A 25,695-nucleotide genomic window follows, 5' to 3' on the forward strand; every position below is an offset into this window, starting at 1 on the left:
CCATGCTGTGGTTTACTTTAGATGACTGTCATTTTACCAGAGATGCCAATTTTGAAAATCCAATTAAAAACCCAGTACTTAAAGTATGTTTTCATTAGCTTTCACCCTGTTTGACAATTTGAAGAAAATGAGACCCTAAACTGTCATTTAAACAGAGAGAGAGAAAAAAAAAAAAGAGAATTTGTTTAATTTAAGTAATTCCCTGAAGAGGAAGACAAACTTCTCTGATTCATGTTTTTCAAGGACTTACAGTAATAGGAACAACAAAGAGTCCGGTGGCACCTTAAAGACTAAGAGATTTATTTGGGCATAAGCTTTCGCGGGTAAAAAACCACTTCTTGCAGCTGAAATAAATAAATCTGTTAGTCTTTAAGGTGCCACCGGACTCCTTGTTGTTAGAGTAATAAGAGTTTGTGTTCCCTATTCTGGATAAGCCATTCCAAGCCTGGATCTAAAATTGTACAGTTTAGTTAGGTTAAGGAAAGGGAGAGACAAACACACACAATAGTTGTTTCAGCTCCATTAAGGATAAAGAAAAAGAGGAAGGACTGAGGAGTGGTTAGCGACACTAGTCTGGTACACCTGGGGGCTTGGGTTGGATTTAGAGCTGGTCAGAATTTTCAATAAATCATGTTTTGGTCAATAACACAGATTCATCTAAACTAAAACTTTTCACAGAAATGTGTCAGTTTTAATAAAAATTTAGTCAGGAAGGTTTCAGAGGAAGGATGGAATTTCTGGTCAGACTGTGAGGGGGGGAACCTCTTTCTGCCCACCGCAGAACAGCCAATAGCAACCTGAGGTATGGGAGATGCATGGTCAAGTCCCAGCTCTGAATTAGGCAGAGCAGGGACAGGAACCTAGGTTTCCTGCATCCCGAGTGCTCCAGTCCCCAGGCTACTGAGCTGGGGGTCTCTCTCACTCGTATTTTTTAATGAAAAATTTCAAAATTTCCCCTTTGCCCTCCCCGAGTTGTTGCTTTAACCCTCATCACCAAGTCCATTTCTCCACATATACACAGGATCACTTCCGAGGCCCACTTCTCCCACCACCACCTCTCACCCCGCATCCTCTCTGTAGCCCTAATTCTTCACTGCCTCCTTCTCCATTCCCTCTCTTCTAGGTCCCTGTTTTCCACCGCTGCCACCACTACTACCCCCTACACCTCTGTGGTCCCTGGTACTCATCCCCACTCCTAGTCATCCCTGCTCCCCCTCCAATATCCCCACTTCTCCCCACCACTCCACTCTCTCAGCTCCCCTAGGACCTTGCTTCTCTTCCTACAAACTCTCCCCATAAGGATGTCTTATTTCTGTTAGAGTCCAGACTACAGACAATCTCCTCACACAGGAAATTAAGCTGCTTCCTCTGATATGTATAGGCAGCAAGTGGAGGCTTCAGAAAGATGCTGTTCTCTACAGTAGAGGGCAGTCTGGGGCTAGGGTTGCCAGGCATCCAGTTTTCGAATACTCAGTCGAAAAGGGATCTTGGCCGCTCTGGTCGGCAGTGAAGTGGGGACCTGGGGCTAAGGCAGACTCACTGTCTGCCCTAGCTCAGAGCAATTCCCGGAAGCAGCAGACCGCACTTCATCCAGCCAACTATCTCCATTTACATATGTGGAAACTGAGGCACAGAGACGCAATGTGACTTGCCCAACGTCATCCAGCAGGCCAGTAGCAGAGGCAGGAATAGAAACCAGGTCTCCTGAGTCCCAGGCCAGTGCTCTATCCATTAGACCAATAAGTGTTTTCAATCATAGGTGGCTCCCTTGTTAAGATTTGTAAACAAGTAGCCTCATTAGCCTAAGAATCAGAGTTTCAATTTAGGGGTGAGAAATGGGGGAGTGGGAAGAAATCTTAGCACCCTCCTGTTGTTTTCCTGTGATGATCTGTGATGAAGAAATATGACCTGTCTAACTAATTATTTTATTAAAAAGCAAGAGGAAATTGGTTAATGCATCAGCAGAAATGAAGAAAGGTTGATCTACAAAAACCCCAAGTCTGACACACCCATTCTGCTTCCTTTACATACAATTCCCACAACAGAAAACTCCACTTTAAGCTATTTCAAAGAAAGGAAACATTCATAAAATCTCTCTTTCAATATCTTGTCAAAATCAGCATCCTCTGTGACTAGAAGACTGTCAGGGTGATCTATAGCCCCCAGCTAGCTCTGTAATATAAGCTAAATTGCCTGAGTCACAAGCAATGATAGAGTCATTCTACGGGAAATTGGAAATCAATTCTTGTCATCACTGTACATAACTCCTTTATCAGAGTTCCAGTTCACTAGTGTAATGCAAGTGAAAGAAGCCAGGGGCTGACAATCATGACAACCCTAACATAACCCAAAAAAAGCATGCATGAAGCAGAGAAATTCTGTGAAGAGAAATAGCATTTTGCCTAAATGTATGCTGCCTGATAACAGCAACCTGACTGGATGAAATATTAAAGCTAGGTGGAGAACTCTGCACAATGGTAAGTGGATAAGCTGTGGATACATTGCATCATATTACATTAAATTAGGAAAAATTGCTTACCTGGGGTTTTTGGTTGCTGACTGGAGCCAGAACCACTGCAGGTTCCCTGTGCATTGTGCTCTGGGAGAAAGAAAAGAAAATGTTGTTCTGCTGAACTGTACATGTACCGATAGAGTTATTGAAAACACTTTCAAAATGGAATTTTGAGCTTCATCCTTATGTACGTCGGACACGGAAGAAGACAATCATGAAGGTACGGTTGCAATACCAGTGTTGCCGCCTCTCATGACTTTATTGCAAGTCTTGCAACAGCTGCTGCTTCTATTAAAGACCCAGCTGCTGGAGTCAAGCAATTAGGTTAGAATGTCAGCTTACATTTTTACACAGTATAAATATCTATCCCTCATGGTCATGGCATAAAGCTTGGAAGCGTGGTCGGAATGTATCCTAAAGGCTCAAAAACCAAAAGGCAAAATGTAAAAAAGTCATGATTTTTAAGCCAATATCATGATTTTCAAATGCACAGGGTGGCAATACTGTAGCATTTCCATACAAAGAGGTGCTGCATGTATACCAGCCATCTGACCTCAATTAAAACAAAGGCACTACTTTATTTTAGTTATGTGACTGTCTCAAGGAGAATTTTCAGATCAACTCTCTAAGTGTGCGGCAGATAAACAGGAAATACAGCTTCCAGTTCAGCACACAGATGCATACAGCAAAATATTTATGCATCTACTTCCAGCTGCTTTTTAAAGTTTTTAGGGCATGTACCATGCCCATCTCTGTTTGTACAGAGTCCTACATAGCAGAATCTGGGTTCAGTGAGAGCTTCTGGATACTCCCAGAATATAAATGCTAGAAAAAGAATAAGGTTTCTACCAGATTTTAAAGATATTGAACTAAAATCTAATAAGAGAAAATACATTTAATAAGTTTGAGCAAATTATTTCAAGTACTCTTCGAAGGGCTGTTAGAGAGAAGACAGGAACCAAGATTAATGAATTAAAAACGATGGTAATTATCCTTGGCTTTTGGAGCTCTTAAAAAGGCCTCTTGCGTGATGAATGCACTAGTCCTTCTGTACAGCTCCCACTGATACCAGTGGCCCAGTCTGCAATATTGTTAATATCACCGTGATTATCTTACTCTGCGAAGAGTCCCATTTAAATCAATAGAGTACTATGCAACGTGAGTAAGTTTATCACAATCTAGCCTAATATGAGTTCCAAATAGAATGGTGTCCCTGGATGGGTACTGAATTCAGGATCTCTGGCTCCAAAAGTCTGAGCCTATACTCAGGAATGTTAGCTCAGACACAGTAGCAGATTCATCAACCTCTATACACAGTCTCGCTACAAGCAAGAGACAAAGAGCCCCAGTGTTTTTGTATGCATTACATGCACAGATGGAAGGCATATCATCCTAAATGTTTGACACTGGAGAGTCTCCATTAGTCAGTTACTTCATAAAAAACTGTATCACACAGGGATAGCTGGTGGTGTTGATTATAATCATTGCTGGACCAACGGACAGACAGACAGACACACACACACACCCCCCACTACAGCACTGAGACCTACTTTAACTTTTTTTTTTCCCTACTGGTAATATAAACTATCCAGGAATGAACTATACTGAACAAAAGTTCTGCCAGTCATGAATCTTCCTTATAACTGCCAGTATAATCATGGGGAAATATTTTATAGTTGCAATAATCCTCTTTAAAAGAGAGATTACCAAAGTTAATGGCCATGTTTGAGCAATAACTGGGCCCAGCTTTGTTTCAGTCCTAATTCAGACACTGTTTGTTAACTGCAAGGTATTGCTGAAGCACAGTGAATATCACTTAGTAAATCATTTTAAAGAGTGTTTTTCTATATGTTAAAAGGCCTGGAAGCGAGTTTATGAAAACCAATAAACTTAAAAGTATGGAAAATTACAGACACTGAGAAATCTTTTATCAATTCACAGCATTGTAATGAGCCAGATTCCCTCCATGGAAAACTAATGTGCATGTTTACTGATGCATTGTGGATATTTGTTCAAAGTCTTCAACATAAGTTGTTACTTACACAGCACTGATTCATTTAAGTTCGGAGGATCCCTCAAAGTTTTAATTAGTTCTGAGAAAATGTATGTGGGAAGTCAGAAGTCACCATGAGCTAGACATCCTCCCCCCTTATTACTGCAATTCAACTGTAATGGGAAAAGTCCTGTCTACCGTAATTTAATAGAGAATGGTAACCCTTTTTATAGAACGTTTAAGCCAACCTATAGAATTAGCTAGCTCCCATAGTGTTTTGCATCTGTAAGTCTCGAAGCACTTTACCAAGGAAGCTAAGTATCATTATTCACATTTTTCAGATGAGGAATCTGAGCTGCAGAGATGAAGTCACTTTCCCAAGGACCCTCAGCAGCATCAGTGGCACAGCTGAGATTACAACACAAGCCTCCTTACTCTTAGTCCATTGCCCTAGCCTTTGGCCCTTGTTGCCCCCAATATATAGCACGGACAATTTTGTATTAAATTCTACAGAGTTATCTAAAAAACTCTACAGAAAAGAGATAATTGTCTATTACGCTCTATGGATTTTTGAAGTCTTTAGAACCCTTTCTTAGTTCCTATAGAACCTTATTGGTTTCATCCCAATCAAACCCTACACAATTTTCAGTAATGGAAGCTCTGAGCTTCCAGAAAGATGGTGCTGCTCTCAGCTTTACTCTGACATTGTGCTTTTTACTTGTTTGGTTTATGTCTTTTTTCATAGAAGGAAGTAACTGAAGTGCACGCTGGTGGCAATTGGCAACCCAACACCACAAAGAGTTTCCTGGAAACTCTGTGACCTGAGGTCGATTTGCCACTAACAGCAGTATAATAGACTGGTCTTGAATGTTCAAAAGTTCAGAACAGCCTAAACAAATGCAGGTAATATAATTGACTCAAATCTTGAACCCTAACCGAACCTAACCTTTCAGGTTTGAGCAATTTTCACCAAAATTTTGTTTGCATTACATTTAGCTTGTCTTGCCATTTCCAGGTTTTGTCCAATGCCGGAGTGGCAACAGATGGGGGACAGGGAGGGGAACCTGTCCTCTTCCTGTTTCTAGGCGAGTAAAACAAGAAACCATGGGAAACCCTTGTAAGAAATCATGATTCTTCAAGAATTCCAACTCCATTTCTACATCAAGGAGGCTAAAATATTTTAAGACTCCACATTTTGGGATGCTTATCCTAGGTGAACTAAACCTTTTGAGGTTCGGCCAGTGCTATTAAAGAGTGCTATTCATCACAGTAGCTCATTCAACATTTTCACAGCTTCAGATCCAGTTTAATGTTAGAGAATTCTGTAGAGATGAAGAGTAAATCCCATGACCGATAATATTGATAACATTCAAAAAACAGTAGGAGAACACCTCCCTGGTCACTCAATAAACAGACCTAAAAAAGGCAATTCTTCAACAACAAAAAACTTCAAAAACAGACTCCAACATGAAACTACAGAACTGGAATTAATTTGCAAACTGGACACCAAAATTAGGCCTGAATAAAGACTGGGAGTGGTTGGGTCATTACTAAACCTGATTTCCCCCTAACTCACACTTTCTTGTCAACTGTTTGAAATGGGCCATCCTGATTATTACTACAAAAGTTTTTTTTTCTCCTGCTGATAATAGCCCACCTTAATTAATTGGTCTTGTTACAGTTGGCATGGCAACAGCCACTTTTTCATGTTCTCTGTGTATATATATCTTCCGACTGTATTTTCCACTGCATGCATCCGATGAAGTGGGTTTTAGCCCACGAAAGATTATGCCCAAATAAATTTGTTAGTCTCTAAGGGGCCACAAGTACTTCTCATTTTGTTTTGGGTTTTTTGCTGATATAGACTAACACGGCTATCCCTCTGATCTTGAAAAATGTGTGGTTTTTTTTAAAAAGCTCAGTGGTTTGAGCATTGGCCTGCTAAATTCAGGGTTGTGAGTTCAATCCTTGAGGGGGCCATTTAGGGCGTTCTGGGCAAAATTGGGGATTGGTCCTGCTTTGAGCAGGGGGTTGGACTCGATGACCTCCTGAGGTCCCTTCCAACTCTGATATTCTATGAATCTATGAAAAAATGAGCCTCAGTACTTTCAAAAACTGGTCATGATACATCAAATGCAAAAAAGCACAGGGCAGGCATCATCACTTTGAGAGAGTGCACTGCAGAGAAAAGGTGATCAAGTAACGCTCCTTGTGGTGCTTAGACATTTTTATGAAAATATCCAATGACACCAAAATTTCATTACAACACTTATAATGATATTAACTGAGAGGGAAAATACCATAACCTGCCACTAATTGGTAAGATTAACATATGACCAACATGCCTTAACAAGGTTACTTTGTGAGTTAGTATCCCTACAAGTTAGGCTTTCAAACGTCATCATCTTATTCTTGATAGTCCTTCCTCCATCTACATATTGTCACACCTTCAAAAGGCTTGTCTTAGATTTTTTTTTCCAACGGGTACCATCATGCAAATTCCTATGCTTCTCTTTTTGCTCCTCATAAATATGTGCCAAATCACTAAGTTATCCTTCTAAAAGTTTCTCCTTTAAAACCAACCTATGCCAGGATACCTACAAAGCATTTGAAAGTGGTAGACAGCTAGTGTGATATGACCACTGCCTATTCCATTAATCCAAATGGTCTCTGTTGCCTTGTAGATCCGTTTCAGAGTGGTAGCCGTGTTAGTTTGTATCAGCAAAAAAAACCGAGGAGTACCTGTGGCACCTTGTATCTACTTGTCTCTCATCTTATATTTGGAAAGGAACGTCTTTGGGGCAGGAACTCTCTTTCATAATATGTTTGTACAGCACCTCGTACACTGGGGCACTAACCCCTGATTGGGGCTCGCTAGGTATTACTGCAATATTACTACTAAAATATATTACAGGGAAATCCTGAAGTGACCAAGAGTTGTCAGTGACTCTGTACTTCTCAACTGGCTGCTATAGTATTTAACAACAGTAGAAGAGACCATCTCTTAAATAAGAAATTAGACCAGACTCCACTTTGACAGCTGTTAAACTATAACCTTCTCTTGAGATATCCTTTTCATTAATGATTTATTCCCTTATAATCAAAATTGATTAAAACTTGACAGAGGTATTTTAAACTAGCATTCAGTGCTTTCTAAGACACCTCTAAAAACAGAATTACATTAGTCCAGCAAGGTTCCAGCAAGCCTGCATGAGCACTTTACCATCCTTCCAAGCTAGACAGGTATAGTGAATTGGTGGAGGATAATATTCTTTTAAATAGTTTGGGAACGGTGTTGTATGTTTTAGAAGTAGCCAGAAACCCATTATACATGTAACCGGGCCTTGTGTCTTTGTGCATATTTAGCACACAGTTATTTGGGACCCAACAGTGCCCATGCAGGTTCTTCACATTGTTTTGTTGGGTAATCACCAAGAGACACAATAATTGTCGCACACCAACACAGGGCTGAAACCATTTAAAGATAAATTAGCCTATTCCTATGGACTACAACAGGGACACAATGTCCCACCAGCTTCTTCACCTTTTCAGCTGGTATCATCCAAAAGCAACCTGGGTCAGTGAATGGATACACTAACAATTAGAGCAGTCTTTTTAGTGGTTAATGGGGTTATTATATTGAACTCCAGGACACACATAGAGAGTAACACACACCTTTGATATGAGCTAATTTGGGTTGGTGCTCTTCTGTAGTGAAGACCATCCTGCTAACAAAGTAAAGTCTACACTAAATTGAGCAGTTACCTAAACAAGATAGAAGCCTCTGGTCCAGGTTCATTAAGTGTGGGATTTTGAAAATCACTGAGTAAAACTTTCATTGACTAATGGGAACAGGCCAATCCTGAGTGTTTTCAAAATCTCACCCTAGAAGGTAACAGGTAGATTTCTCACGCTGACAGAAATACCCTATCTGTGCCTTAATTATTTCTTCACTTACCCAATTATTTCTCCTTCACTAAACTTTTCAGTTCTGCTGCAGTCATTAAACTGTTTCCACATTCCACCTCAGATGTATTCTGCTGTTTGGTGGGAGTGGAAGGATTAGAATATGAAGTGCAGCATTCAGAGAAAAAATTGTACGGTGTTTATACCGTATTTTTTAATAAAATAATGTTGTGTTGCTCATAACTTTATCCTAAATTTCTCTTTTGAAGCTAAATATATTACTAGCCTTAGCCAAAGGTCAGGTTTTTTCCCCACGCAGACGAAAGCCCATGTCAGTCTTTAGGGATGAAAGTTCAGAGAATGTAAATGCAAGATCCCTCTTTTATCCCATTTTAATTCTTTTTTTTTTAAACGCTAATAGTTCCACTGCCAATGTCCAAATATTTGTGTTTTAGAAAACCGGCGCTGCATTTGCCAATTTATAGAAAACTAGAAAATAGCGCACGTCAATAACAATACAATTTGAGATTTTCATGAGTTGGTTTCAGATAATTATAATAAAAGCATCAGAAATAATCACTAACTATATGCTGTAAGTAAAATAAATACCTACTCATATCTTTGTTTGGTTTCTAATTTATAACTCTAATTGGGATAAATTAAGACTACTTAATACATATTCACATAAAAGATTTAATGGTGGATTTTCCTAAGTGCTTAAAATAATAAGGCACACACAAAGACAGTGGTACTCATGCTCCTAATCCCTGTCGGTCAGGGGTTCTCAAACTGAGGGTCAGGACCCCTCTGGGGGTCACGAGGTTATTACATGGGGTGGGGGGCCGCGAGCTGTCAGCCTCCACCCTAAACCCCGCTTTGCCTCCAGCATTTATAATGTTGTTAAATGTACAAAAAAGCATTTTTAATTTATAAGGGGTCACTCAGAGGCACTCAGAGGCTTGCTGTGTGAAAGGGGTCACCAGTACAAAAGTTTGAGAACCACTGCTGTCGGTGATTCTGAAACTCTTCCCTTTTGTGAATCTAGGGGAAAAGTGTGTTCTTGTGATTAAAGCATATCAGGAGATGAAGGTTCTGTTCCCAACTCTACCACAGATTTTCTGCATGACCCCAGGCAAGTCACCTCAAAGAGCCTCAATTTCCTTATTATAAAACGGGGCTAGTGGTACTTGTTTACCCCATGTAACTGATAGGAGAGGTGGTTATTGCAAGACTCAGTTCATTAATGTTTGCAAAGTGCTGGGAGGCCTTCTGATGAAGACTGATACTATTATGAGCAAGTTTGTACTTATTCAATTATCAGTTACGCTCACTTGAGCTTTTACAGCAAAGATGCATTTAATGGGCTATTCTTTTGCCATATATGACAGGGTGCGACTGCTACACGTCAGCGTTGATGGTGTGCAAGTGCATCTATGGCACAGTGCATTCAAAAGGTTACATTACCTAGAAACTCCCAGGAAGAGCTGATGCAGTAGCACCTGACCTCCTTCATCAAAGGTCTCGCACTGTGGAGCAAGGAGGAGTTTCCTTTCCACATCACTGCCAGTCACGGCCAGGCGTCCCAAGTGACACAGCAATGCAGATGTAGCTAGCTAGAATGGAAGTTCAGTAACGGTCATTTGAAAATGTATATTTATTTTGGCTGTGAGAATTTGTGTGAAACCACAGTGCCATCATCTGGTCGAAGCCCCATACTGGTCCTCGCAAGCTTGTTAACACTGGGTTATTTTAAATATAAACAATGTTTTTGTATCTCGGGATCTCTTGGTGTTTTACATTGAAATCTATCATTTTCATTTTCATAGATTTCATAGAATATCAGGATTGGAAGGGACCTCAGGAAGTCATCTAGTCCAACCCCCTGCTCAAAGCAGGACCAATCCCCAATTTTTGGCCCAGGTCCCTAAATGGTCCCCTCAAGGATTTTAATTGTCTGTATTTTTTAAAAAATCCATTTGCTCGCTATTCCATTTAATGTTTCATCATCATCGCTATCAACCAATTTCCCCCTAGTTCCAGGGCTGGCTTAACAATTGCTCCTTTTATTTAAATCGCCTAAAATGGATTTTCAAAAGCAATAGATTTTTCAAGGGCCTCTGAAAAACCTTAATGCAGAGAAAAAAAATCCCTATGCAGCCCTGCTGCCACAGTGAGGAAGATAAGCAAGAATTTAGTGATGATTCAGATTGCTGGAAAAGTCAATGGGTAGTTTGTATCGATAAGATGTATGTACGGTTATGATTTTTAACTAAAAATATTTATCAACTGTTAATTCTCACAAGAGGAAAATTCATCAACACTTTGACCTGTAGATTTGTGAATATTTACTAGACTTAAATCTGTACCCACTGAAGATGGTGGGAATTGGGCCATTGATTTCAATGAGAGCAGAGTTCAGCTCTGCCTTCTGTCTCATTATCGGATGCATCCCAGATAATTGCTATGAAGCTGTAGAGCAGGAATTCTCAGTCAATTGCGGCACAAAGTGAAGTGGGGACCTGGTAGGCTGTAAGATTAGAAAGCAAAATAAAATAAAAAAATAGAAAGCAGCACCCTCCTTTCCCAGCCCCTCCACTGCTCTGACTACAACCTATCCCACTGCAGTTCCTTAAGCCCTCCTCGCCAGGAGCACCATTTAGGGAAGGTGGGGGGCACCTGCCCCCCCCCCAGTTTCATAACACAAATGGGGCAACGCTGGGGATGGCACTTGCAGGGGCTATAGCCACCCAAAATTTGCCTTATCCACCCCATAGTCATACCTCCCAGAGCTGGGCACCCAGCCAGCAGTCACCTCTCTCTGGCCGCCCAGCTCCCACTGCTGCGGCAGTCTCCCCTTCTCTGGGCAGCTGATCCATGGCTGGCACAGCGCTGGGGGAGCTCACCCAATGCTCGAGGTGGCCATGCCCAAGTGGGTCTCCACTCAGCTGGGGAGAGGGGACAGGGAGCCGGCCAGTTCAGCTGTTGCTGTACCGAACAAAAGTTCAGGGTCCTGCGTGCTCGTCTGAAAGGGACGGTGCACTGACACGCGCCCCACAACACATACACACATCCCAGAGGTGCTGGAACTAGGAGTGCAGGGGGTGCTACTGCACCCCCTGGCTTGAAGTGATTACCATCATATACAGTGTGTACAGTATACAGTCAATGGCTCTCAGCACCCCCACTATACAAATTGTTCTAGCGCCCATGCCCTCCCCCACAACACACACACACGATTGTATTATTATTATTGTGGTTACTTCTTGGTACTTCCTGTCAAAATGCACAATGCAACTATACACTCTGAAAGAATAAAAGTACAAAGTTTGTTAAGGATTATAGTACTGTTATTTTAGTTTTTTGACTGGTCTGTGCATTTCATAATTCTATTTCTCTCTTACACTTAAATTTAATTCTTTGAGTAGTGAGTTCTAAAATGCCTAACCTCTCCTGGCTGGAGTAATTACTTTTATTACCATATTGTGGTTTGTCATTCATTATTTAAAGTGGTACAATCAAATAATTGTATCTTCTAGAATGTAAATTTAGCTTATACTCACTTTAGCAGTGCCAGTTTTAAAAAAACATATTAGCTAAATACAACTTTAGACACTGTGCAGATGAAGGTCACTTATTTTCAAATTGTATTTTTAATTATATCTGTAAAATAATTTAAAATTAAAACAAAAATAAATGAGGTTCTAAGTCTGATACTAATAATGGAATCAAATGTTAGCGAGTCATGTACATGATTGTGATTGGTAAACATAAATGTCGAAATAATTAGAAAAATAAATACCCGTTCTTAATGAAAAGAGGGAAAAAACTTAATCACATATGTTAAAATTAAGTAAATACATTTTTAGTGGAGTGAAAAAACAATTGACAAAAATAGAGTAGATAGTGGCAGTAACATAGCGCGTCTGTTAGAGAAAGTAAGCAGATTGTACACTCTCTTTAGTAGAGATAAATACGAAGTATCAAACTTGTGTTTCTGATATCTGTGTTAAGGCTCCAAAACGAATACCTCAAGGCTTGGGATTAGGAAGATCTTGCTGTATTATCTCCTGCTTGTTCTAAATTTATATATAAACAAAATATGGCTTTAATTGGTGTGTGTGTATATATATAGATTTTCTTTCTTTATATAGGAATTAGATTCAGTGCTAATTTCTAAATTATCTGTAAACAAAAAAACACACGTTTTCAGGCGCCTACATAGCTCCTGGAATTATGGTTAAAGTTGCCTCCCCCCGTCATAAAAATCTGAAATGACACCCCTGCTCCCCACTCATCATCTTTCCCTTTCACTCACATGCTGCCCATGATCACTTCAGGAGAGAGGGAAACACTGCTCCCAGAGGCTGGGTAGCCACTGGAATTTAAGCACAATGTGGAAAGACAAGGAGGGAGAAATTATCATAACAGCCCCGTCCTAAACTTCAACCCTCTACATAACCACGCTAGTTCTTATTTATTAATCAGGTTTACTCTAGTAGTTCCCAGGGACCAACCCAAATCAGGGCCCCTTTGTGCTAGGCACTGCACAAAGAAAAAGCAATACATAGTCCCTGCCATGAAGAGTTTATAATCTAAATAGACAAGCCAGACAAAGGACAGGGGGAAAGGATATAGCCTCACTATAGCCTAGCACCAGAATGTCCACCAGCTTCAGCACCTGTATCCAGTATCCCAACCTACCCCTCAGGCTTCCAGCCCCACATCCCTTGCACCAGCCTCTCCTAGCACCAACTCTTAATTTGGATAGGACATGCTCATTGTTCCGTTTTGGGGTCAGGGACCAAAACAGTTCAATGATGACAACAATGACCAGAAGAAACTGACTTAAAGCAGCCTAGCAGATTTGGACACCACAGCCCCATTTGTTTTAATTTTTAAAATTAATTTTCAACGCCAATCGCTAAACAGGCAGTGACTGTATCAGTATCATTTCTTGTGCATGTAAGAGCTTGTTCAGACCTCTGGGCTCCACTGTGAAAGGGGGGAAAAGTTGAACTACTTATGCATTAGAGAGGCTGACACACGCTCCACTTTAGATTATTGGTCCATCTGGATTCCTCCAGTCTCCAGAGAGCACATGAGCACAGCTGCATGTCCTCCATATTCACGACTGCTGCTCTGCCAATAAAAGGGATGAGGTCAGCCAAATACCTGAGCTATTCTTATGCTACCACATGAAAGGGGAATGGGGATATGGAGCCAATGTAGAGCTGGAATTAACATGAGGAAAATAATGTATGCACGTCAAACAAGTTCAGATTTGTCTGGCCAGTCTTCCACCTTTCTTTGTCCAACAGCGCATAACTGAGCATACACCAAAAGAGTCCAAAATCTGCACGTAACTTTTCTCTTCTGTCTGTGACACTTCTGAAATATCAGATCATTCTTATCAATGTCTGATGTCAAGCCTTGATGCAGACTCGCTGCTATTCAAACTTCCTTTTGCTATCCATACCTCTTGTGTAGGGCTTCTGATTTTAGGTTTAACCAAAAACACTGATAAAACACACACACCCCCAATATGAAAAAAATGAAATTGCTATTTATCCAATAAAACACCAGAAAAACACAACAAGTGGATACTTATATCTAAGGGCTTGTGTGCATGGAGCAGTAATGCAGACTTATGGGGATGTGATTTCTAAAGCACACTAGGGTGTTTAGCATGTGTAGACCCTGTTGGTGCACACTAAAGGTTCTCTACTACATATTAATGTAGTGCTTTTGAAAACAGTAGCACACTAGGGAATATTATGAAGAGATTACTCATTGCTACATATGCAAAGAGAAAGCCCCCCCAAAAAACTATTTTAGACATCTACATACAGCTCAGAAATTGCTAAAGATAAACTCCAAATGCTGAAAATAATAAACCTCAAAAAAACAGAAGGTCTACTCATGGGCCACCAACATTCATGAGTTGTTTACAACGCAGGCCAGCCCAGCCCACACAGTCTTTAGAGAATCTATCCTCCCTCAAGACACCCACTTACCAGAGCAGAAGAGGAACCTAAACTACCAAGTTTTCATCTGGATTTGAGAGAAATGCTTCCAGGGAATTATTGTGTTATCACTGAATGAATGAATGAATGAATGAATGAATGAACAAACCAACCAACAATGGGTAAAGCCAATTCCCCTCAGTGGGTCAGCAGCAGCAGTGATCCAATCTGAGAGCTCTGGATCTTGATGCACCAGCCTGTATTACCTGAGCTAAAAGACACAGGTCTCTAAGTTAAGGCAGTACTAGGTTCATCAATCTGCAGATGGCCTAGCCAGCCCTGGCGGGGGAAGAGTGCCCACCAAGTAGGAATGACTTACAAATGCTATCGCAGAGTCAAGGGTTTTGAAGCTGTGCACGTTTTGTTAGTGTTCTCTCTGAACTCTTTATTCTCTCGACTGTTTTCTTCCCCATGGGGCTTACTGACAGAAAGTTTGGAAACATGACTAAGGGAAGTATTTTTTCTGACAAACTCTCACAGAAGGCACGTCCTCTTTAGAGCATTTTCTAAACTCTCCATAAAAGTAACAGCCTCAAGCCTACTTAACGACTTACTCTGCCAGCTCGTGTAGGGAATATGCACAACAGAAGATCTCTAGAGCACAGTGTTTAGCAATAACTCAGGAGCATAGGCAGTGAGTTATATCTCCACATGGTGCCTTGGCACCAGCAATATTCAGAGCCCAGGGGCTCAGCTCCACCAATATTTGGAGCTGGGTGTCCCCCACGGCCCCACCTGCCGTCCCCCCCACCCCCCACGCCTCCTACGAGTGTCCCCCGGCCCCCACTTGATGCCCCAGGCCCCCCCACGCGCCTCCCTGGGGCCCCAGAGCAGAGCATCCCTGCCTCTGCCCTGCAGCAACTGCTGCAGCAGGGTCCTAGTGCCCCCACCTCGACGGCCAGGGCAGACTGACTGAGCCTGCCCTTCCACCTCAGACCCTTCCCTTTTCCGGCAGAACCCTCCACCAGCACAGGGGGGCCCCCCGCCCGCAGTCACCAGTCCTGCCCCATGAGGGGCAAGGGGGCAGCCCCATCCCTCACCCCCAGTGAGGCTACAGTCGGGGCAACAGCAGGGAAGGGGGCACACGCAGCTCCCCCCGGCACCCACCACGGGGGAGGCGAGGGCGGTTCCTGGGCCTGAGAGGGGCCCTAGGAGCATATGCAGTGACAGTGGTGGTGGCGAGTGTGCTGCTGGGGGGCGAGAAAGGGGGGCTCCTCCCCCAGAGCTCGCTGCTGCCGGCAGGGAAAGGGCTGGGGGGAGCCCTCCTCTCCGGCCCCTGTCCCGGAGCAGCCTGCCTGCACCCCAAACTCATCCCCAGCCCGGCCCCATCCCAGAGCCTACACCCCCAGCCAGAGCCCTCACCCCCCCACCGCACCTCAACCCTAGCCCTGAGCCCCCCAACACCCCAAACACCTTATCCCCAGTCCCAGCCAGAGCCCTCATCCCCCTGCACTCCAACCCCCTGCCCCAGCCCTGAGCCCCCTCCAACACCACAAACCCCCCAGCCAGAACCCTCACCCCCCCGCACCCTAACCCTCTGCCCCAGCCCTGAGCCCCCTCCAACACCACAAACAGCTTATCCCCAGTCCCAGCCAGAGCCCTCATCCTCCTGCTCTCCAACCCTCTGTCCCAGCCCTGAGCCTAACACCCCAAACCCCCTACACCCCTACTCTCGCCCTGAGCCCCTCCCACACCCCAAACCCCTCATCTGCAGCCACACCCCACAGCCCTCACCCCTGAACCCCCTCCCTCCACACCCCCTCCCATCCCAAACTCCCTCCCAGAGCCTTCACCCTGCACCCCAATCCTCTGCCCCAGCATAGGGCCTGCACCCCAGACCTCTTCCCCCACCCAAACTCCCTCCCAGAGCCTTGGGCAGGTGGGGGGTGGAGTTTGGGCAGGGGCAGGTTGTGCGCACCACCAAAAATTATACAAACCTGCCGCCCCTGCTCAGGAGAAGTGAAGCCCTTGCATCTACATATTTTGTATTATAAAGCATATTGGCTCATATTTTTCCAAGACGACTTTTATCTCATATCAGATATCTATGCTTGCAATTATTTCCTGCTCAGGAACTAAAACTAACAGCAGATATTAATAGGCATTGCACAATGGCCCAGTGGGTAAGGCACAGGATGCGGGAGGGAGAGGAGGGGTCAGTACATCTACGTTGTATTTTGTCTCTGTCACAAACTTCATGTGTGACAATCTATCTGTATCTTTGTTTCCCCCTCGGTAAAGTCACTCTACAGTTCATATGGTCTTATCTAGGCTAATTAACATGCAGCACCTATGAAAATGAAACTGATAACTCTGATTAGCGCCTAATGACTATATGTAGGCAGACACTATACACACGTTTCCTCTCTGGCTACATCTACACTGAGAACAAAGGGTGTGACTCCTCTGTTCATGCAGCTAGCGCAAGCGTAAACAGTAGTGTAGCCGCTACCCACAAGTTTCAGGCCAGTCTGTACTCAGCAAGGCTAAGCCATGACTTCGCTGCTGCTATCGCGACTACAGGACTATTTATATTTATGCTAGCTCAATGAGACCTAGGACAAGTATGTATATACTACTGGGGGGGGGGGGGAAAACACACATCTAGCTCCTAGTGTAGACAATCTCAGAGCCTTGTATAAAAGCTTTGCTGTATGGATCTGGAATTTCAGCTATTTGACTTTTGGCCACATGTAAGCCAAGTCAAGACGAATTGTTTTGATGTGGACAAAAAGGTTCATGGGGAGATTATATATGATCCAAGTCAGAAACCAGGGTCTCTCCAGAGAAATTGCTATGGGTTATAGACTCAAAAACAGAAAGAAGTTGCAAAAATGTTGAGAGAGTCAGCTCACCTACACCTTGAAACAAACTGTTCCCCTTGAGTTTAAATCCACAGCCCGGATATCCCAAGAGAACACAGTGGCAAAATGCTACAGCTGGACGCATTGATTTACCAATCATCACAAAAGCTCCATATTATGAAGTTTTCTACTACAGGTCAACAAATGTAACCTCACTTTTAGGTACAAACACAAACACCACACAGTCCCAGCACTACAGAGATTATTGTGTTAGCCCTCAACCTACAAGCCATCTGTCCATGTAGATCCAGTTGCAGGTCCAGAGGTTGTATGGACAAGAAACACAAAACATTGGAGGAAATAAGCAAAACAATGTGAGGGTTAGTAGCTACTTATGTTCATGAAAGAATATTTAATAAATACTTCAAAGCACAGCTCTCATTTATTTGAAGAAAATCTAAAAAAAGAGAGCCTACAGTTTGAATGAAATATCCATGAGACGTAAACAAAAATGGACAAAAAGGGGCTATTAATCTTCTACTATCAGCCATTAAGAGGTTTTAAAGCACTGAGAGCTTGTATTGAGTGATCTCATAACTATGGTTTTTCTACCATAAAGGAAGGATCTTTTAGATTTTAGAGTAACCGTTCTTTTCCTAGACACATTTTAGAGTCTGCAGACATTTATCTCAACTAGCTAAAGTGAGTACAACTGTCTGTTGGTAGATCAAAAAATGAAAAGCTGCCAGTGACACTTACAAGTACTGCAGAAAACATTCTGCACAAGTTCCATCTGGTGTTCATCAATCTAGACAGATTTCCGGATGGCATATGTTAGTGTACTCCAACAGCCTAGAGAAAACTAATCACCTCGCTCTCCTAAACTCAAATATATCATTTTTGCACAAATGAGACACTATTTTAATTGAACTCAACTCCCCACGCTTTATCATCTTAAAGCAACCAAAAGCTTTCAGACCTACTAGAAGCAGTGGTCTGCTAAGACCACTGGGTTGGGTAACTTCAAACTAGTCTGTAACAGAACTTTACCTATAAGCCAGTGATCCAGCAAACCATTCTCTCAGTAAAATGCACAGTGTCTTTGTCTGATGAAGCTCTTTGGTTTGTGAGAATGTGCTGAGGAGTTAGGGTAAAGTTGTTCCTTCCTTCACCCACAGAGCAGACATCACCCTCTGTCTGTATGAAAAATGAGATCCAAACACATTTTGTTTTCTATCAGTAGCAATGCTAAATTGGTTGTAAATCTTAAAAGCTATGTAGCCAAGCTAATTCTTCCAAGACTGAGGCAGTCACGTCTCATGCTGTGTTTTATCTGTTTGTTAATCAATATTTTCTACCATCATTGAAAGTATAGCCCTTCCAGCCAACTCTGTTACAGAAGGGAGATGGCTGTGAATATGTGAAGTAAAAGGGAATCATAGATGCACATATTTGCTAACATATGGATGAAGATTTACTTTAAAAGACTTAATACTGCAGCACTTAACAGCACAACAAAGTAATGATCTAGCTGAACTCTTAATGGGAGAGGATTACTTGTACAGAGCATGGGTGAAAGATAATGTTACCACGCAAATCCGAGTGAACTGAATGGAAAAACTGCCATTCGTTTCAATAGGAATTGGATCCCAAGTGCTCTTTGCCAAGGACGCAAAACTTCTGTGAATGTCTATGTATCTCAATCATTTTATTTTAATCTTTTCATTGATTGAATCATATTCTGTAACTGTTACTACTATACAAATTGAACAATAAGTCCCAGCCAGTGTTGCAGGAATAACCAGAAAAACAAGTCCAGCAAACTGCCAATGATGGAAAATAGTGAACTCGGTAATTTTAATTCAGTTAAAAACAGTGGGTTTTTTCTGACTGTTTTCTCTGAATCTAAAGCCCAAAGTTCAGTTCTCTACATTCCATGGTGATAAGCTCCTCATTAGTGAATGAAATGCACACAATTCTGAATGAAAAGTTGGCAGCAAAATTATACTGACTATGGTGAACTATAATAAAGCTTTCAACATCACCAGCCAAGAAGCACTAGAAATAATCCTTTTTGGATTGTTGATATTTTGCAAGGAAGAGAATGTTTTATGCCAACACAGAAAGAAGGTCTTGGATGAGAAGGAGGGATCTGCGTAGACAAAATGGCTTTGGTTGCCCTTTGTGGCCTGTCCAACTTTTCCAGTGTTGGCATTTTATTTGTAGCTGTGGGACTTTCTTCAGACATGTAAACAGAAGCATCTGTTTCTTAGACTATAGATCCACTTTGCTGAGGAAATGGGCTGATGAGGATAGAAAGGGTGGGCAAAGGGCCACAATTTTGTCACAATGTATTAAGAAGGTGACACCTGAAGGCAGCACATCCTGCTACTAATGAAAGGGGTAGTAACTCAAAAGACCAGCTTCCCTATCCCATTGCTTTCAGTACTCGAGACAGGTCCACAATCTTATGTGAAGTTCTCCACCAGAAGAGCCACATCCAACCATGCACAGAGAGTTTGGATTCACTGGAACACCCAACCCATGTCAGCATAGGGAGCTAAGCTAGTGCCTTATCATTCAGAAAGCACATCTCCAAACCATTGCAGACAAGTTGGAAAGGCCACAAAGGACTACTAAACTCATCCAGAGCCCTTCCTACCAGAACAGACCTCTAAAATATTGCAATCCTGATACACAAGAAATGAGATGGAAAACAATTTAAACCCACACAGAGGTTCTTCGTTGTTAAATATTAGACCCATATTTTTGCATGGAAAAAGCAAAAGCCCCTGCAAAGTGAACAGAAATGCACAGGCACCTAAAAAGCGGAGACCAACACAGATCTGCACCTTTAGACTGATTTAAATACAATTTAAATTCACTACCTTGTCCAACAATAACCAAACCCATGGGGTAGAAGAGTGGGAGTTGATGCAGGCAGCCAACCTAGCCAATTAATAGGGATGTTGGGATCTACCAATGGCAGATTCTGTGACGCTTCCTGGGAGGAAGAGGGGAGCCTTAGGCAAGTTTCCCCACAGCCCTAGGCAAGTTTCTCCAATGGTTAACTACTCTCTCTGTTAAAACACGCCTAATTTCTAGGTGCAATTCTAGTCTGAATTATCTAGCTTCAGCTTTGAGCCAATGAAAAAACTGGTGCCAACTACTGCAGTAGTAAGAAGCAGTAATAAACAAAAGTAGTTTAGAACAAACACTATGCCTGTGTTAATTATTGGTATCCATCCTCCCATATAATTTTACTGTAAAGACTTCAGCAGTTACAGGTCCCTTCAAAAAGTATAGTAATCAAACATCACTAGTGCAGTTCAGAAGGCAATGCCTATGGGATAAGAATAGAACATTCTCTCGAGAAATGATTGCACTGTTTCCCTGATTTTGGTTTCAAGTGCCCCATGAGATCATAGAAGTCTCGTCAGTGCAGTATCCGTGTTGGTCTCTCGCAGCTCCGGCAGGGACTCCCACATAGGTTTTAATACATTTGCTCTTTCTGCATTCTGCAGGCCCTTTTATACATGCAAATTCTAGAGCAACTGCCTTTAAAACATCAGGAGAGTTTTAGTAGATACTACAGTGTCATAATCTCAAATGTGTTTATAATTTCCATAACCTGACACTACTTTTCAAACTCCTCAAAAATTCTATAGTGCCCATGTTAACTTTCATGTACAATATTTACCCACAACCTTCTTAATGCTATGATACAAAAGAAACAGTAGCTATTGCTTTCAAAAACATCTGCCCATCATCATATTTTCAGCATGGCATGGTCCAGAAAAACAAATGAAACCCCAAGAGTCATATTTTACATCACAGTCATACGAATGATCAGGAGACCAACTGAGAGTTATTGAGTTGAGTGTAAAAATATTTTTAAAACAGAGGATCTGGCTTCAATCCATGTTTTGTTAGTTTATTTAATATGTGTAGTTTATTTCTACTTCTTAGCTCGCTACTTTTGGTAGTGTACTTTGTAAAAGCAACTTAGTCTTAACAGCTGGAGACCTTACTCTGGCTCTCTGCTGTTTTGCAACACATGTATTGTTTCACACAGGTCATAAACCAAATAAGAAGTTCAGAGATCAATGTATCATCGATAATCATTCATCTCATGGATGTTGCATTTAGCAATGGAGCAGAGAATTGTAGCAGATTTTCTAGAGTCTTCCCTTCCTTCCAAACACTTGAATTTATACATCCAAATGTCTAGTTATAATTTACTGGAGCAGTTATTGCTTATAGAAGTACAGGCTTAGCCTGCAGCAAAAACAATGATTAATAGCTGTGATGGTACATGCCAATTAATCACCATGAAGCACAAATGTACTTACTGCTTGGTACTGTACTTAGGTGCCAGCTAAGTCAGATGGGAAATTTTAACACCACATATGGTACTAGGAGGAAAAGGGACATTTTGTGATGCCTGCAGTATTAATTTGTAGTTATACCATTGACGACAATTTGCTTTTCTGTATAGATCAATAACACAACCTGCTTTTTAGGACCATCTTCCAGACCAGCGTGTGGAGAGCTGAAACCATGGCTGAAGGATTGGGATGCAAGGACTCGGGATTCTATTCCCATCCCTGGAAACACTATCTAGCTAGGGTGTCTCAGCCTACCCATCAGTATATGCCCATTTTCACCTCTGTAGACCAGTAGGGTTGAACCTGGCCTGCAAAATGCCGCACATATTTATAGAAAGCTAAACCCTGGCAGGGTGCTGACAGGCACTGAAAGAGTTAACTGCAAGTCTCATTACACCCCAAAGTAGTTACAGCTCTGTATCACTTCCAGGTTATTGTTAATGAAGCACTTGCATAGAAGGTTAGGTTTGGAAGAGATCTCAGGAGGTCATCTAGTCCAACCCCCTGCTCAAAGCAGTACCAACACCAACTATACCATCCCAGCCAGGGCTCTGTCAAGTCGGGCCTTAAAGATCTCTAATGAAGAAGATTCCACCACCTCCCTAAGTAACCCATTCCACTGCTTCACCACCCTCCTAGTGAAATAGTTTTTCCTAATATCCAACCTAGACCTCCCCCACTGCAACTTGAGACCATTGTTCCTTGTTCTGACATCTGCCACCACTTGGACACGGAGAACAAACTCCAGTCAAAATCCATAATTCAAAGATAAAAAAAATGCAATAGTTTGGACCCAACTGTGTAGGCTTAAGGTAACATAAGCATTTAGCAATTAAAAATTCAAAAGATTCACAAAAACATTCTTAGAACACAGGGTCAAGATTAATATATTGCTTTGAAAAGGTATGTGAACCTTGGAAGTAGCATATGTATCACTGGGTTTGTGATGCCAAGGGGCCTTTTTATTGAACTACCAAAGCAATTCCATACAACAGCTTCAGTAGATCCTTCCATTAGTCTAGCTGGTGTAAACAGTCTTACAGACATTTTGTGGGACTTGTCATTTTTTGTTTAACATCTACTGTATGAGCTGGAATGTGTTGAGTTTAAGGTAATGCTCAGCCAGTTTTAACCCAAATTCCCTCCTGTTTAGGTGTTTGAGCAGGAAGCAGAGAGAACAGAAATAGCTACTAATTCCAAAAAAAAGCCATCTTTGTTCATTAAAACGCATGTTGTCTTACTCTCTTCCTGAATATATTATCCTAAATTTGAATGTAAATGAGAAATGTATAAATAGAATTGGGCATAAACTGACATTAGACTGGTAACTTTTTTTTTTTTTTTGCAGGGGGAGAAAGGGGGAAGTTGTTAAAGGAGTTAAAGTCTAACATCTGTTTTTAATTCTACCAACTTATTTTTCTGTTTATACCTACAGGCTTTCAAGACATAATTCAACACTGCTAATTAAAGCTGACAAGTTTTGTTCATTGTGATGCTTTCTTACGTCCCTGCAAGCCACTTACTCATGTCACTGCTGTCATTGGAGGTGACACAGCTTCTTGATGGAGGGGTGACATGAGGCTAGAGAACTGCCAGGAGGGATTGGGAATGTTTCACCTTGTCTCCTGTCAGGAAAAAAAGTGATGGATGCTAGAGACCACTGCACTGTCCTCACGCCTTCACCTCCAGTCTGAGTCTGAGTCCAGTGATTTCCTACCACAGCTGAAAATACAAATCCATGGTGGTGGCTCTGAACACATTCACTGAAATGCTACTACAGTGTCTATTCAATGGGAAGTCACCATGTATATATGAAATATATAAAACACATTACACACCCTTTCAAGTTCCACAGCGGTAGGAGCACCACTGGATACCCTAAGGAAAGTTGCAACTTGCGGCTCGGTAAAAAAGCATGAAGCTGATTCAGTGGAGTAACTTGACCCATGTGCAGACACGTACGTACTTGTGGGATCGTGTCCTGGCATAACTGAAGTAAAATGGCATACCCATTGCTTTGTTTCATGGGGTAAAAGGAACAAGACTGACTGCTTCAATGTTCATTACTTCACATTCCAGCTTCCATCTTGACAGCTCCTCTTGTCCTCATACTAGTACCACCTAGCTCCTATAGAAAGCTTTTCATCACTAGATCTCAAAGTACTTTACCAAGGTGGTAAACATCAATATCCCAATCTCATAAATGGGAAAACTGAGGCACAGAAACTGGCCTCCCGAGTCCAAGTCCAGTACTCTGTCTACCAAGCCAAGCACGCTTCCCACCCCCACATCACTGTTTATGGCAAGGGAATGCATGTTGTGACTGGTGCGCTGAGCAGACACAGACATATGGAGACAGCTGACCAATTGCTACGTTGCTTTTATTTTCATTCCTTGTGCCTATCCATACAAGACAGGGACGGAGGCAGAAACTCTCATGGAGCTCATCAGTGCGTGGCTGAAAATGAATGAGGAAACATGCTTGTAAGAATAGTAGTAAAGTTCTTTGGAACATGCCTTTTGTTATGTGCATGTACAGCACCGAGATATAATGGGGCCTGGATCCCTGGCAGGGGCCTCTGAACCTCACCCAGATAAATAATAATAATAATAAAAATAGTCTTCACAACCTAACAGACTTATCAGATTTTTCAGTGTTAGCAGCCTCATACCTAAGGTTATGATAGTAAAAATATTATCTGCTACATCATTTGTCCAATTTCCAGTGCAAAGCAGATTTTAAGCTCTATACAAGGTGCCCAGATGATTTATTTTCTTGATAATAAGATCAACTTTCCAAGAAAGTTTGCATTAAGGTTATAGCAAACTACTAAAAACGTGTCACATGAACTTGTTTACAGACATCCTAAAAAGTATATTCGATCCAACAGAACTCTAAATCTTTAGGATACTCTGCACAACTCATTTTCAAATGGGCTTTTGATGAGGAGGGGAATTAAAGATTTTTGGATGGTTAGCATGGAGATTGCTAACAAATATTATTTGGGGCAAGTAATGTTTTAGTCTGAGTGATTTAGTAGGGACAATGGTGTATTTTACCCATGAGGGCGCTGTTACTTTTATATTTTGAATATTACAGAAAGAGCATTGGGATACATGTTTTAACAATGATTAAATAAATAAAATAATATGGAAGTGACTGCTAATTTGAAGCCCAACTTTTAAGATGCAGCTTTATTTGTATAAAGACCACACTTTTATAGCTCAATGCACAAAAATATTGTGACAGATATGCAAATCTGATTTTCAAGCAGGAAAGGTGAAATGCCTATATATGAAAAGTTGATGTGTGATCTTTGAAAGGAGCCTACAGCAGGTTTCCGTCATCTCTCTTTCTTTCTTTGATTCAATAAGTTGATCAGTAGCTAGAGGAAAGTTCCAATTTTATCTGGGGTGGGGGGGAAGAGTGCTGTTCCCAGAGAGCAGATCATCCCAGGTTCGACCAAAAGAGTTCACCTTTTCATTGCTGGAGAACATTTAGTGCGTCTCAGAAAAAGGGCACATGAATTGTTTAGAGTGCAATGCAACCTGAACAAAAGGACTGCTACAAACTCCCCCTGTAATATGTTGCACAATCATAGAAACAAATATCTATACCCATATTAATGGCACATATTTTGATAATGTTTATATTACAGCTAGGTGAAATTTTTCAGATGAATAATTTATTTGCTGAAAAATGTAGTTTCAGGATGACTGAAACGATTCATGAATTCAAGTTAAATTCAGTACATAGTTTCAGCCAAAAAATGAAAAAGAAAAAAAATTGGGGGGGGAGGTCTAAAGGAAATGTTTCAACTTAGTTTCAAAATGACATTTCACTATATAGCTTGATGTTTAAAAAAAATGAGAAATATTCCCCCTAGAATGAAATTAAATGGAAACAAAATTCCCCAAACATGATTTTTTTTCAGATTTTGTGGTTTGGCCCCCAAACTGAAACATCAGTTAATCACTCAATTCTCAACATAAACATGTAATTGCTGATGTGGTTTGCTCACAACAGCATCCCATCCAAGCCATCAAGTGGTCAATTTCTTATTAATAC

General features: G+C 41.6%; 2 long non-coding RNA genes across 2 annotated transcripts in view; one reads left to right on the forward strand and one right to left on the reverse strand.

Annotated features, from left to right (window-relative positions):
* The window catches only part of LOC142000427 (uncharacterized), a 238,662-nt gene extending 215,147 nt beyond the window's left edge, over window positions 1-23,515 (forward strand). Inside the window, exon 3 of the long non-coding RNA XR_012642245.1 lies at window positions 23,062-23,515. This is a non-coding gene — a long non-coding RNA (uncharacterized LOC142000427). The remainder of the gene's footprint in view (window positions 1-23,061) is intronic.
* Window positions 1-25,695, reverse strand: part of LOC142000426 (uncharacterized) — a 123,222-nt gene that overhangs the window by 87,135 nt on the left and 10,392 nt on the right. The window contains exon 2 of the long non-coding RNA XR_012642244.1: window positions 2,540-2,599. This is a non-coding gene — a long non-coding RNA (uncharacterized LOC142000426). The remainder of the gene's footprint in view (window positions 1-2,539; window positions 2,600-25,695) is intronic.

The sequence above is a fragment of the Natator depressus genome, chromosome 17, assembly GCF_965152275.1.
Source record: "Natator depressus isolate rNatDep1 chromosome 17, rNatDep2.hap1, whole genome shotgun sequence".
NCBI lineage: Eukaryota > Metazoa > Chordata > Testudines > Cheloniidae > Natator > Natator depressus.